Below are 12,719 nucleotides of genomic sequence, written 5' to 3' on the forward strand. Positions count from 1 at the left end.
TTTCCGTTAACTACACTTACCTCCGTCTGTTTTTTTTGCCACGAGAAAGAAGAAAGAAACCTACGGAATTAAATGCATCGCTTTATAAAAGCGAAAGTTACATAAATAAAATACAATATTTAAACACTCTCTTCAAAAGAAAACAGAGATTACTATCTGAAGGATCTGCAGCTACTTCAAAAGAGAAGACCTGAAGAACATCCACTAACGTCACGACTACTTTCGTCTGTGTTGACAGCTTTAAATTTCATGACAAAATGGATTTACGTAAAAAAGTTGAATGCAAAACAGAGACAAATTTGGTTTTACAACTATCGTGATTCGCAATCATAATCGTCGCAAGCGTAGTCGTTTAACATGTCGATGGTTACTGCATGGTTTAGAGGTCTTACAAATGCAGCATGAAGTGCGAATGGCGTTGCTGTTCAATGAGAGTTTGCGGTAGGCTCATGAATGACTTCTGTCTAAGATTTGAGATAGTCTTACTTTATCAGTTTCACATTCCACATCTCGATGCTACAATTTTCAGGAGAAATGAAGATGCTGACAGGTTTAAAAAATGGTTCAAATGGCTGTGAGCACTATGGGACTTAACATCTGAGGTCATAAGTCTCCTAGAACTTAGAACTACTTAAACCTAACTAACCTAAGGACATCACACACATCCATGCCCGAGGCAGGATTCGAACCTGCGACCGTAGAGGTAGCGCGGACAGGTTTTAAGCCAAGGAGAACATTTCATTAAAGAAATAACATGTGTTTTATTTAGACATATCAATTATTTTTCACATAGGTCCCTTCCTTGGTGAAAGCATTTGTCCAACGATTTTCCTTCGAGCAAATTCCATATCTCGTGCGTTATTAAGGAAGATCTAAGAGATAGTCGTCTACGGATGTCATAAAATCGCAACTGGATTCAAAAGATATACCAATTACAACACTTTTAGATGCAGGAATAAATAAATAATTAATATCTTACAAGACCCAGCTTTTCCTTTGGCAGTACACGTTCGTGAGCACATGCATTAGCCTGGAGGAAGATGATTGTTTTTTTCTTTCAGGTATATAATTTTTTCAAAAGCTGGCCCAGATAAATAGCATAGTTTTTGCCGGTTGTTCGTTTATCCTTTGCAAGGAAATCATAAAAAAATTCCACTTTCTTACATGTTTCTTACTTGCTACGTCACCGCCTATTACCGACTGCTCTGGTTCCTGTTTTATTTCTATCTTGACGTTGTGGACCCACTCCTCATACACAACAAACTGATGAATAGAGCCATTTGAATTGCTTTTAAAAAGGACCAATAATTGCTAAGAAGTTAGTTTTCGAATTTACTCTTTGTTTGAGTTAAAAAAAAGTTGTACATAAAGATTGCTCATGGTTAATTCTACATGTAAATGTATCGTTTTTTCTCTTCGGGGGTCCTGTACGGTCACATAATTATTTCATACACCGTTATTCGTCCATAACACCGAAGCACAGTTTGCACTTTCTTGATGTTTTCATGCATAGTTGCAGTTTTTGGACGTCCTTGCGGTGGAATATCTAGGAGTACAACCATGAACAATTAAACCTGAAGGATTAGATCCATTTTAAAATTTCATCACCTTTGGACGAATTTTCGTTGGCAACAAAAAAGAATTGGTTTTACTATTAAACATCCATACCAATTACACTTTAGAAAGCCATATACAGGGTGAGTCACCTAACGTTACCACTGGATATATTTCGTAAACCACATCAAATACTGACGAACCGATTCCACAGACCGAACGTGAGGAGAGGGGCTAGTGTAACTGTTTAATACAAACCATACAAAAATGCACGGAAGTATGTTTTTTAACACAAACATACGTTTTTTTAAATGGAACCACGTTAGTTTTGTTAGCACATCTGAACATATAAACAAATACGTAATCAGTGTCGTATGTTGCATTGTAAAATGTTAATTACATCCGGAGATATTGTAACCTAAAGTTGACGCTTGAAACCTCCGACGTTCAGTTGCGTGTTGTAACAAACACGGGCCACGGTCTGCGAGCAGAATCTGCAGGGACATGTTTACGATGACGACCGTGTTTACGAGTGTGGCTGTAGTGCACTGTTGTGGTTTGGTCTAGCTGTCGCAGTGTCCGCATGTAGCGCTTGCTGCTATTGTTATTCTGCATTCGTCTCCGCACGCAGACCAACTGTAGTACACCGTGTTACCAGGCGTCTGTGATAGTGTAGTGTTGTAGGAACTGTGACCATGGTGTATTCGAACTCTGAAAAGGCGGAGATGATACTCATCTATGGCGAGTGTCGACGAAATGCAGCTGAAGCCTGCAGGGTGTATGCAGAACAGTACCCGGACAGAGAGCATCCAACGTGCCGCACATTGCAAAACATCTACCGCCAAATGTATGCAACAGGTATGGTCGTAGCAAGCAAACGAGTCCGTAACAGGCCCGTCACAGGAGAAGCGGGTGCTGTTGGTGTGTTAGCTGCTGTTTCCTTGAACCCACACATGAGTACACGGGACATTGCGAGAGCCGGTGGACTGAGTCAAAGTAATGTAATGCGTAGACTGCATCGTCACCGCTTTCACCCGTTTCATGTGGCGCTACATCATCAGTTACATGGTGATGACTTTAATCATTGAGTGCAATTCTGTCAATGGGCATTAACAGAGAATGCGTTGCAGGTCTACCTGTTTACCGATGAAGCGGGTTTCACAAACCACGGGGCAGTGAATCTACGGAACATGCATTACTGGTCCGTGGACAATCCTCGCTGGCTCAGACAGGTAGAGCGACAGCGACCGTGGACTGTAAATGTATGGTGCGGAATCATTGTCGACCACCTCATTGGTCCTCACTTCAGTGCAGGGGCCCAAACAGCTGCAACATACATCGCGTTTCTACAGAATGATCTGCCAACGTTGCTCGAAAATGTCCCACTGGAAACGCGTCGACGTATGTGGTATCAGCATGATGGTGCACCTGCACATTCCGCAATTAACACTAGGCTGACTCTTGACAGGATGTTCGACGGGCTTTTCATAGGACGTGGAGGACGCATAAATTGGCCAGCCCGTTCTCCTGATCTTACACTTCTGGACTTCTTTCTGTGGGGTACGATAAAGGAGAATGTGTTCCGTGATGTGCCTACAACCCCAGAGGATATGAAACAACGCATTGTGGCAGCGTGCGGCGACATTACACCAGATGTACTGCGGCGTGTACGACATTCATTACGCCAGAGATTGCAATTGTGTGCAGCAAATGATGGCCACCACATTGAATATCTATTGGCCTGACATGTCGGGACACACTCTATTCCACTCCGTAATCGGAAACCACGTGTGTACTTGTACCTCACCCTTCATGGTAACGTACATGTGCGTCAGTGAAAAAGACCAATAAAAAGACCTAAGGTCCATCACCGTTCCCTATGGATCCCTACGTAATTCGGTGCTCTCCGCTATACACGATCGAACAGCGGAGGAGTGGTCCTCAAGCGTCAACTTTAGGTTACAATATCTCCGGATGTAGTTAACATTTTACAATGCAACAAACGACACTGATTACGTATTTGTTTACATGTTCAGATGTGCTAGCAAAACTAACGGGGCTCCATTTAAAAAAACGTAGGTTTGTGTTAAAAAACATACTTCCGTGCATTTTTGTATGGTTTGTATTAACCAATTACACTAGCCCCTCTCCTCACGTTCGGTCTGTGGAATCGATTCGTCAGTATTTGATGTGGTTTACGAAATATATCCAGCGGTAGTGTTAGGTGACTCACCCTGTATACAAAAATAATTCGTACCTAAAGATAAAACTTGGCTTACGTTATTTCACAACACCTCGAAAAGAAAAAAAATATATATATATATCCGTGGGTTCTATTTCATAAAGTCCAGGAATTTTTCTAGTCCTCGTAACAGCTTTCATCTCTGGCAGAAACATGTTCATAATTTGCGTTCCACTTTCATTTCTACAGTAGTTGGGGATGTGCTTGCAATATAAGTATTGTTCCTCTGTCTCTTGTTCACTGCCGGTGAGTGGATCCTGATGTTTTTTCTGAACTCATTATTACTGTCAATCGCAAATCCGAGTAGACAGTGGCGCCCTTACGATAGTTTGTAGGGGGGGGGGGGAGGGGGATTAATATTTTGGAAGACAAATGGCGATATTTAAGCAGCCACACAAAATTTCCAGTTGCAACCCTGGTAAAAACTTGTATAATACCGATTTTTAAGTCTTTTCATTAAAGAAAAACACCTGAGTACACTATATTTTTTCCTTTCCATGAGAGCTAGGGAGGAGGGCGGTCGGTGTGCCGTCCCCCTTAGACAGGGTATGGGCGCACTTTTGAGTAGATATTTATGTGCAGCGTTTGCGTAGAGCACTGTACGTGATGAAGTTATTGAAAAGCTACGGCGTATGTGATTCGTTTGTACCACTCCGTCTACAGGCCCCAAGTGGCCCATCGGGACCATCCGACCGCCGTGTCATCCTCCAGGGGGGATGCAGATAGGAATGGCATGGGGTCAGCACACCTCTCTCCCGGTCTTTATGATGGTATTCTTGACCGAAGCCGCTACTATTCGCTCGAGTAGCTCCTCAATTGGCATCACGAGGCTGAGTGCACCCCTAAAAATGGCAACAGCGCATGTTGGCCTGGATAGACACCCATACAAATGCCGACCACACCCGACAGCACTTAACTTCGGTGATCTCACGGGAACCGGTGTATCCACTGCGGCAAGGCCATTGCGATTCGTTTGTACGGTCACCTATATTTTGCTATTCTTTATAATTCGTCGGTCTTGTACAGTGTTGTAATATTTTTGAGCGGAGCGTTTCGTATTGACAGTGTTAGGTTCAGTTGATGTTGTCAAGAGATACCGAGCGTGGTCAGAGACTAAAGAAGCTAAACGCAATGCCAGAACTTAGCTGTTTTATTACAATAATAGTCATCTAAAGTCCAAATATGAAAAAAAACACAAGTTTATAATTTCCATTTACGCAGGTCAGAGGCAAAGAGAGAACTTAACGTAAAATTCATTGTACAGGGTGATTCAAAAAGAATACCACAACTTTAGGAATTTAAAACTCTGCAACGACAAAAGGCAGAGCTAAGCACTATCTGTCGGCGAATTAAGGGAGCTATAAAGTTTCATTTAGTTGTACATCTGTTCGCTTGAGGCGCTGTTGACTAGGCGTCAGCGTCAGTTGATGCTAAGATGGCGACTGCTCAACAGAAAGCTTTTTGTGTTATTGAGTACGGCAGAAGTGAATCGACGACAGTTGTTCAGCGTGCATTTCGAACGAAGTATGGTGTTAAACCTCCTGATAGGTGGTGTATTAAACGTTGGTATAAACAGTTTACAGAGAATGGGTGTTTGTGCAAAGGGAAAAGTTCTGGACGGCCGGGAACGAGTGATGAAAATGTAGCACGCATCCAGCAAGCATTTGTTCGCAGCCCAGGAAAATCGACTCGCAGAGCTAGCAGAGAGCCGCAAATTCCACAATCAACTGTATGGAGAGTCCTACGAAAAAGGTTAGTTATGAAACCTTATCGTCTGAAATTGGTTCAAGCACTGTCTGCAGCTGATAAGATTAAAAGAATCGATTTCTGTGATTTTATCCTTGCTCAAATGGAAACAGATGAATCTTTCGTTTCAAAGATTGTGTTTAGTGATGAAGCAACTTTCCACACTAACGGGAAAGTCAACCGTCACAATGTCTGTATATGGAGCACAGAGAATCCGCGGGAAACAACTCAGTATGAACGTCACTCGCCTAAGGTGAACGTTTTCTGTGCCATTTCAGCCAATAAAGTTTTTGGTCCCTTTTTCTTCGAAGGTGCTACTGTAACTGGACTTCAGTATCTGGAGATGTTAGAGAATTGGCTGTTCCCTCAGCTCGAACAAGAAGCACAACAGTTCATATTTCATCAGGATGGAGCGCCACCACATTGGCACTTATCTGTCCGTAACTACCTGAACGTCAACTACCCGAGGCGATGGATCGGCCGCCAGGCAGCCCGTGACAGAGCACTTCATCACTGGCCTCCAAGAAGCCCTGATCCTACCCCCTGCGATTTTTTCTTATGGGAGTATGTTAAGGATATGGTGTTTCGGCCACCTCTCCCAGCCACCAGTGATGATTTGAAACGAGAAATAACAGCAGCTATCCAAACTGTTATGGCTGATATGCTACAGAGAGCGTGGAACGAGTTGGAGTATCGGGTTGATATTGCTCGTGTGTCTGGAGGGGGCCATATTGAACATCTCTGAACTTGTTTTTGAGTGAAAAAAACCTTTTTAAATACTCTTTGTAATGATGTATAACAGAAGGTTATATTATGTTTCTTTCATTAAATACACATTTTTAAAGTTGTGGTATTCTTTTTGAATCACCCTGTATATTGTCTTTCATGTTGTTGTAACTCTAGCCCTAAATATCTGGGAATCAAGCTTGATTGCTCTGTAACCTATAAGTAACGCTGTGTGAGTACAGAAATGAAAGTATGCTTTCGAAACGACGTAATTTGAAAGCTGGTTAACAGCAGATGGGGAGCACAATCCACGGTCCTTCGCACGGATGCTTCGTATTTGTGCTACTCGTTTGCGGAGAATGAGGCCGTTGTTCGGCGATTACTCGTGCGAAAGATGTAAATGTAGCCTCGGAAGAGACAGGTCCTCTCATTACAGGACATCTTATCCCAACCCAGTAAATCTTATCTATCAGCTTTTGAACAGAGTCCTGCCAGAAGTAAGGAGAATAAGAGCTGCAGAGCGTGAAAAATAAAAGCAAGAGACAGATCCCAGACACTCCGAGTTTGAGCATAATCTTCAGCCTCTGAGAATGAAATCAACAAAGAGCTTGATATTATCACCCAATGCAACGACACTGAAGTATAGCGGAAAAGTTTGAAATTTGGCTCAAAAACTTCTTCGTTTTGTAATGGTTCAAAACAATGGCGCCCTGAGACATTACCCTTGGGATCTAAGACGTTTCAAATAGCAAGGTGTCGACGAAGGCGGAATAAATGTTAGAGCTCAGAAGTTCATGTGCCGTGTAAAGTGGGTGAATGATGTCGCATTGGCACTAAATTTCATCACAATTCTGCTCAACGCCACCGTGAACCTGTCACACGATAGCGAGGTCGTCACAGCCCTTCTTACCCACAATTCACCCACTTTTGCCGGTTCTGCGATGGAGATAAGAACCGAGAGACCCAGCGTTGAAATTAAACGATTTTTTGACGAATGGCTGAGGAAAATACTTCAGACACACCGCCCCTCAGAATCGAAACGAAGCATCAGTCTGTGATTGATTTTCCTTTTCTAAATCTTATCTGTTCTTAACTAATCAGAACATCCGGAATTGCTGTAAGTCTACTGTTTATCACTGTTGCATATAAATTATGTATTTAGTTGAGAAGCCCACTAAATTTTTACGACTTTGCTAGTCATATTTCTTGAACATACAAATTACTTTGGCTATTTTCCATTACTTAGTTATCTTCTCCATTATGCCTCCACATTTTAATAGCTCTACATTTGTTTTTATCTGTTCCAGTTGCTTTTCTGTTTTTAATTTATCTCAGGAATTTCTGAAGCTCTTGCAGTATAATGAGGTCTTTTTTTCGGGTTCGCCATACTCTTCTTCCCCTGCTGGCACCATAGGTCTTTGTAGTGCTGAACCCATCGATCATTCTCCATCACATTTAATCTTAACTGTGTCCTCCTCACCTGTGTTCACGTGAATTCATTCTTTGAGTTACAGCAAATCCTAAGTGGCTTGTTGTACATACTTAGAGGCAGCCTCTTGTGTTTAAAACTGAATTTCGGGAGTGTACTGCAGCAACCAGCCACAAATTGAATGTAATTTACTTCATTGAAAAAGAACTGTTAGAGGTTTCGAATTTATATATTCTCTCTGTTTCTGCTGTGATTTCGCCTGCGTACACCTATGGCATGTATAGGGTGAACATTAATGAAAGTGACAAACTTCAGGGATTGATTCTTGACAGGAAACGGAGGAAGAAAGGTCTTACGAATATCTGTCCGGCAATGCATCGTTGCTGCGGTAGATGTCGTTGACAAATGAAAGTTCCGGTGACCACATTCCGTATATTCCTTGGACGTTGTAGACTGTGAGATTGACGCAACGTACTGTAAGCGGCAGGATGGTCTGGTATTCACGTCGGGTAAGACGAGATGGTGTTTGTGCACGGTCAAGCAAATGGAAACGTTCGATGGGCGGAACTTGGTCCTAAAATCTGGTGGAGGTACAGTCAGCCGCCTCCCAGCACGTTTGTCTGAAAGGACCCCGGATCTCACAAACGCCCGAAAAGGACTTGAAACGTAGCTGGTGTCTGTGAGGGTACTTGTTCTGGTATAGCCGTGCTGCCTCTCCACCGTTTCTATTTGCTTGGCTGTACACCGATACCATCTCGACTTGTTCCCAACATGAATACCAAATCATTCTACTGCTTAGAGTGCGCTGCGTCAGTCATACAGCCTGCAACCCACAGGGAACACATGGCGGGTGGCCAGGGGAACTTTCATTAGTCAGCGCCATCTACTGGGGCACGACGCATTTCTGGACATATGCTCATTGTACCTGTTTTCCTCTAATCCGTGTCAGGAATCCGTCCCCGCAGTTTGTCGGTTTTATTAATGTTCACCTTGTATACTGAACAAATCTCCTCCTCCACCCACTCTCTGTCCTCTTTCTCCTCTCTCTCTGTCCATCTCCTCCCAATCCTCTCTGTTGATATCCTCTCACTTCTATCTGTGCATCTCCTCCTTTCCACTCCCTCTGTCTCTCCATCTCCTCTTCCTCCCACTCTCTGAATATGTCCTATTCCCATGCCTGTCCAACTCCTCTTCCCCCTCCTCATTCTTCCCCCTCTCCTGCTGATGCACTATGTGATCTAAAGTATCCACACGTCGACAAAAACATACGTTTTTCATATTAGGTGCATTGTGCTGCCACCTACTGCCAGGTAATCTATATCAGCGTCCTCAGCAGACATCGTAAGAGAGCAGAATGGGTCTCTCCGCGGAACTCACGGACTTCGAACGTGGTCAGGTGATTGGGTGTCACTTGCGTCGTACGTCTGTACGAGAGATTTCCACACTCCTAAACTTCCCTAGATCCACTGTTTCCGATGTGATAGTGAAGTGGAAACGTGAAGGGACACTATCAGCATAAAAGCATACAGGTCGACCACATCTGTTGACTGACAGAGACTGCCGACAGTTGAGGGTGGTCGTAATGTGTAGTAGGCAGACATCTATCCAGACCATCACACAGGAATTCCAAACTGCATCAGGATCCACTGAAAGTACTGGGACAGTTAGGCGGGAGTCGAGAAAACTGGGGTTTCATGGTCTAGCGGCTGCTCATAAGCCACACATCTCGCCGGTAAATGCCAAACGACGCCGCGCTTTATGTAAGGAGCGTAAACGTTGGACGACTCAATAGTGAAAAAGCGTTGTGTGGAGCGGTGAATCATGGTACATAATGTAGCGATCGGATGGCAAGGTGTGGGTACGGAGAACACTCGGTGAACGCCGTCTGCCAGCGTGTGTAGGGCCAACAGTAAAATTCGGAGGCGGTGGTGTTATGGTGTGGTCGTGTTTTTCGTGGAGGGGGCCTGCACCCCTTGTTGTTTTGCGTGGTACTATCACAGCAGAGGCCTGCATTTATGTTTTAAGTGCCTTCTTGCTTTCTACTGTTGATGAGCAATTTGGGGATGGCGACTGCATCTTTCTACACGATCGAGCACCTGTTTATAATGCACGGTCTGTGCGGAGTGGTAACACGACAATAACATCCCTGTAATGGACTGGCGTGCACGGAATCCTGACCTGAATCCTACAGAACTCCTTTGGGATATTTTGAAACGCCGATTTCGTGCTATGCCTCACCGACCGACATCGATACCTCTACTCAGTGCAGCACTCCATGAAGAATGGGCTGCCTTTCCCCAAGAAACCTTCCAGCTTCTGACTGATCGAATGCCTGTGAGAGTGTAAGCTGTCATCAAGGCTAAAGGTGGGCGAACACCATGTTGCGGGTTCAGGGGGGGTCGAACGTGGGACTTCAGATGGTCGAACTGATACCGGTACCCACCGCCCTGTATTTCGTCTGGAGGCCGAGCATGTTCAAGAGCGTCAAGGGGCAGTGCAGAGTGATACAGCGATATTCGATAGCATTTCTTTAGTCAGCTAATTTACAGTATTTGATGGGTGCAGCGTATTGTCAGTGTGCCGCCCGCAGCGCTGTCCCATGAGTCCAGCCGGCTCAGCAACTCCTGGTAGGCCCACGCTGCTGCTGCTGCTGTCATCAAGGCCGCTCGGCTGGAAGTCGGCCGCGCTCTCCCTGGTCGCTGCCGCCGATGCGTCGCATCTTGCACAGCGTAGCTGCCCATGATTCCAGAGACTGCTACAGTCCCTGGTCCTCGCCGCCCCCTGCCCCTTTTGGCATGCTCTGTCCGATCATGGGACGAAGGTGGATGTGTTGGTCACCCATGGCCCTCGGGCTGCCGCTGCTCCCAGGCAGCACCAGACCGAACCCGCACCGTCCTGGCCGCTGTGCCGCAACTTGCCGCTAGTGGTACTTGCTGGATGGCAACACCCGCCGCCGCCGCCGTCTCTGGTGCTGTCACAGCGTTGCTGTGACTCCCGCAGCGTATGCCTCACCCGGACCCCTGTGCGCCACCGGGGAAGTGATGTGGCCCATAGACTGGAGTGGAACCGAGACCCTTCTGGACCTGCTGCAGACCGCTGTGACTGCCCTCTTTCAGGCCGACCATGTGAGCTCCAAGTTCCAGGCTGCCGTTCTGTCCTGCCGTGGTGTTGTGTCCCTGGAGGCGGAATATAGCCTGAACAAGTACATAGAAACAAAGTACAAGTTTATGTCGTATACTTATAACATTGCTGATAGACTGGCCCCTATAAGCGTAGACCATCACAGGTCCATCCCGACACTTGAATTACCTGGCACACTCTGTCCCGAACTAAAATTGCCCGTCTATTTATACTGGTTTTTCCTTTGCTTCTGACGTAGTGTCAGCGAGAGAAAGAAAATATGGCAGGGATAATTTCACACACATAAGCCACTTACAAATCACCCTCCTGACTCTGGCCTAGAGCCCCGCTTCATACATCACAATAACTTCAAGCAACGCTACAGTTTCCCGCCTCCTTGTTGCTCCAATCAAAACAAATCGTGCATGCAATGCCACCGTCACAGCTCTGCACCCGCCAGTGCCATGTTTACCTTGCCTGGCCTGCTGGCTGTCGTCTGTTACCATACTCTGCCCGTGGCCCCAGATTTCATCGCCCAACCCCGCCTTCATTGAATTTTGATAAAATTTCCCTTTCCCTCAACTAGGACTGACACTAGCGCAGCAAGCATATTGAATTCCAGCATTACAGGTAGAGGTCGCCACGAAGTTGTAAGTCATTTTCAGCTGGGTGTCCTGATACTTTTGATCGCATAGTGTAATTCTCTCTGCTTGGCCGTACCCATCCACGAGTGTATTCCCTGCAATTTGTGTTGATACTACAGACATAACACCCCTGTCATTCAGGGCAGTGCAAAGGTCAGGGGTAGAAATTCCATTTCATCCGTGTCTCTCATTCTATGGCAGCCAGGAGGTTCTAATCCCCACAGTGCTGATTTACAGATAGGAAGTAGTATGCGCAAAATTTGGTTCAAGTCGATCAAATCGTTTTGGTGGGATATGCTGGATAACACACATACACACACATCCGTTTATATACAGAGCGTGTCTCCTAAGAGTCATCAGGTGCGTATTCCCTTGTGTTTCGGCAGATATTTGTAACTTCGTTGTTGCAATGTGTAGCTGGAGTCAACAGAAACAACAGCTGATCAAGTCTTTCACGTGACGCCCCATGCAGACGGAAAGTGTCAGCTGTTTCCTGCTAACAACAAAATGATTTTTAAACTGGAATTTTACGAGGTCATTGGATTGAGTGGTCTCACATTGCTGTAATGCCACATTCGTTTCATCCATATATATTATCAGTTACAGTAAAACATGAAGAATAAACCAGTGCTCCAGCAGGGGCAGAGCTGAACTGCTGCATATAGCCAGCAGTGAGCCAGGGGATGGTGCTTCGCTGCTGGAGTACTGGTTATTCTTCTTGTTTTACTGTCGCTGTTAGAATATCGCACTAGTCTAATTTGGGATGGTTCAATCGAATAGGAACGTAAAAATCCGCTTTAAATTTTTTTTTTTTTTTTTTTTTTTTTTTTTGGTAGCACGGTTGGATAAGTCGGCACATGAGATTTAAAATAGTACACGCATATTAAATCGCAACGTAACTATAATTTATCCCTGCACCTTCACCAGTGAACGTGACAATTGGTGACGAACGTGATGCATATCCTGCCAAAACCATTGGATCGACTTTAATCAAATTTTGCACGTACTACTTCCTATCTTTACATTACCGCTGCGGGGATTAGAACCTCTTTGCTGCCATAGGACTAGAGACACGGTTGAAATGGAATTTCTATCCCTGACTTCTGCATTGCCCTAAATGACGTGGGTATTGTGTGGGTATATCAGCGTACTGTGTATGTATATATATATATATATATATATATATATATATATGTGTGTGTGTGTGTGTGTGTGTGTGTGTGTGTGTGTATCTGTGTGTCCGGGCACGGCATGCCCA

This window comes from Schistocerca americana, chromosome 8 (genome assembly GCF_021461395.2).
Source record: "Schistocerca americana isolate TAMUIC-IGC-003095 chromosome 8, iqSchAmer2.1, whole genome shotgun sequence".
Lineage (NCBI taxonomy): Eukaryota > Metazoa > Arthropoda > Insecta > Orthoptera > Acrididae > Schistocerca > Schistocerca americana.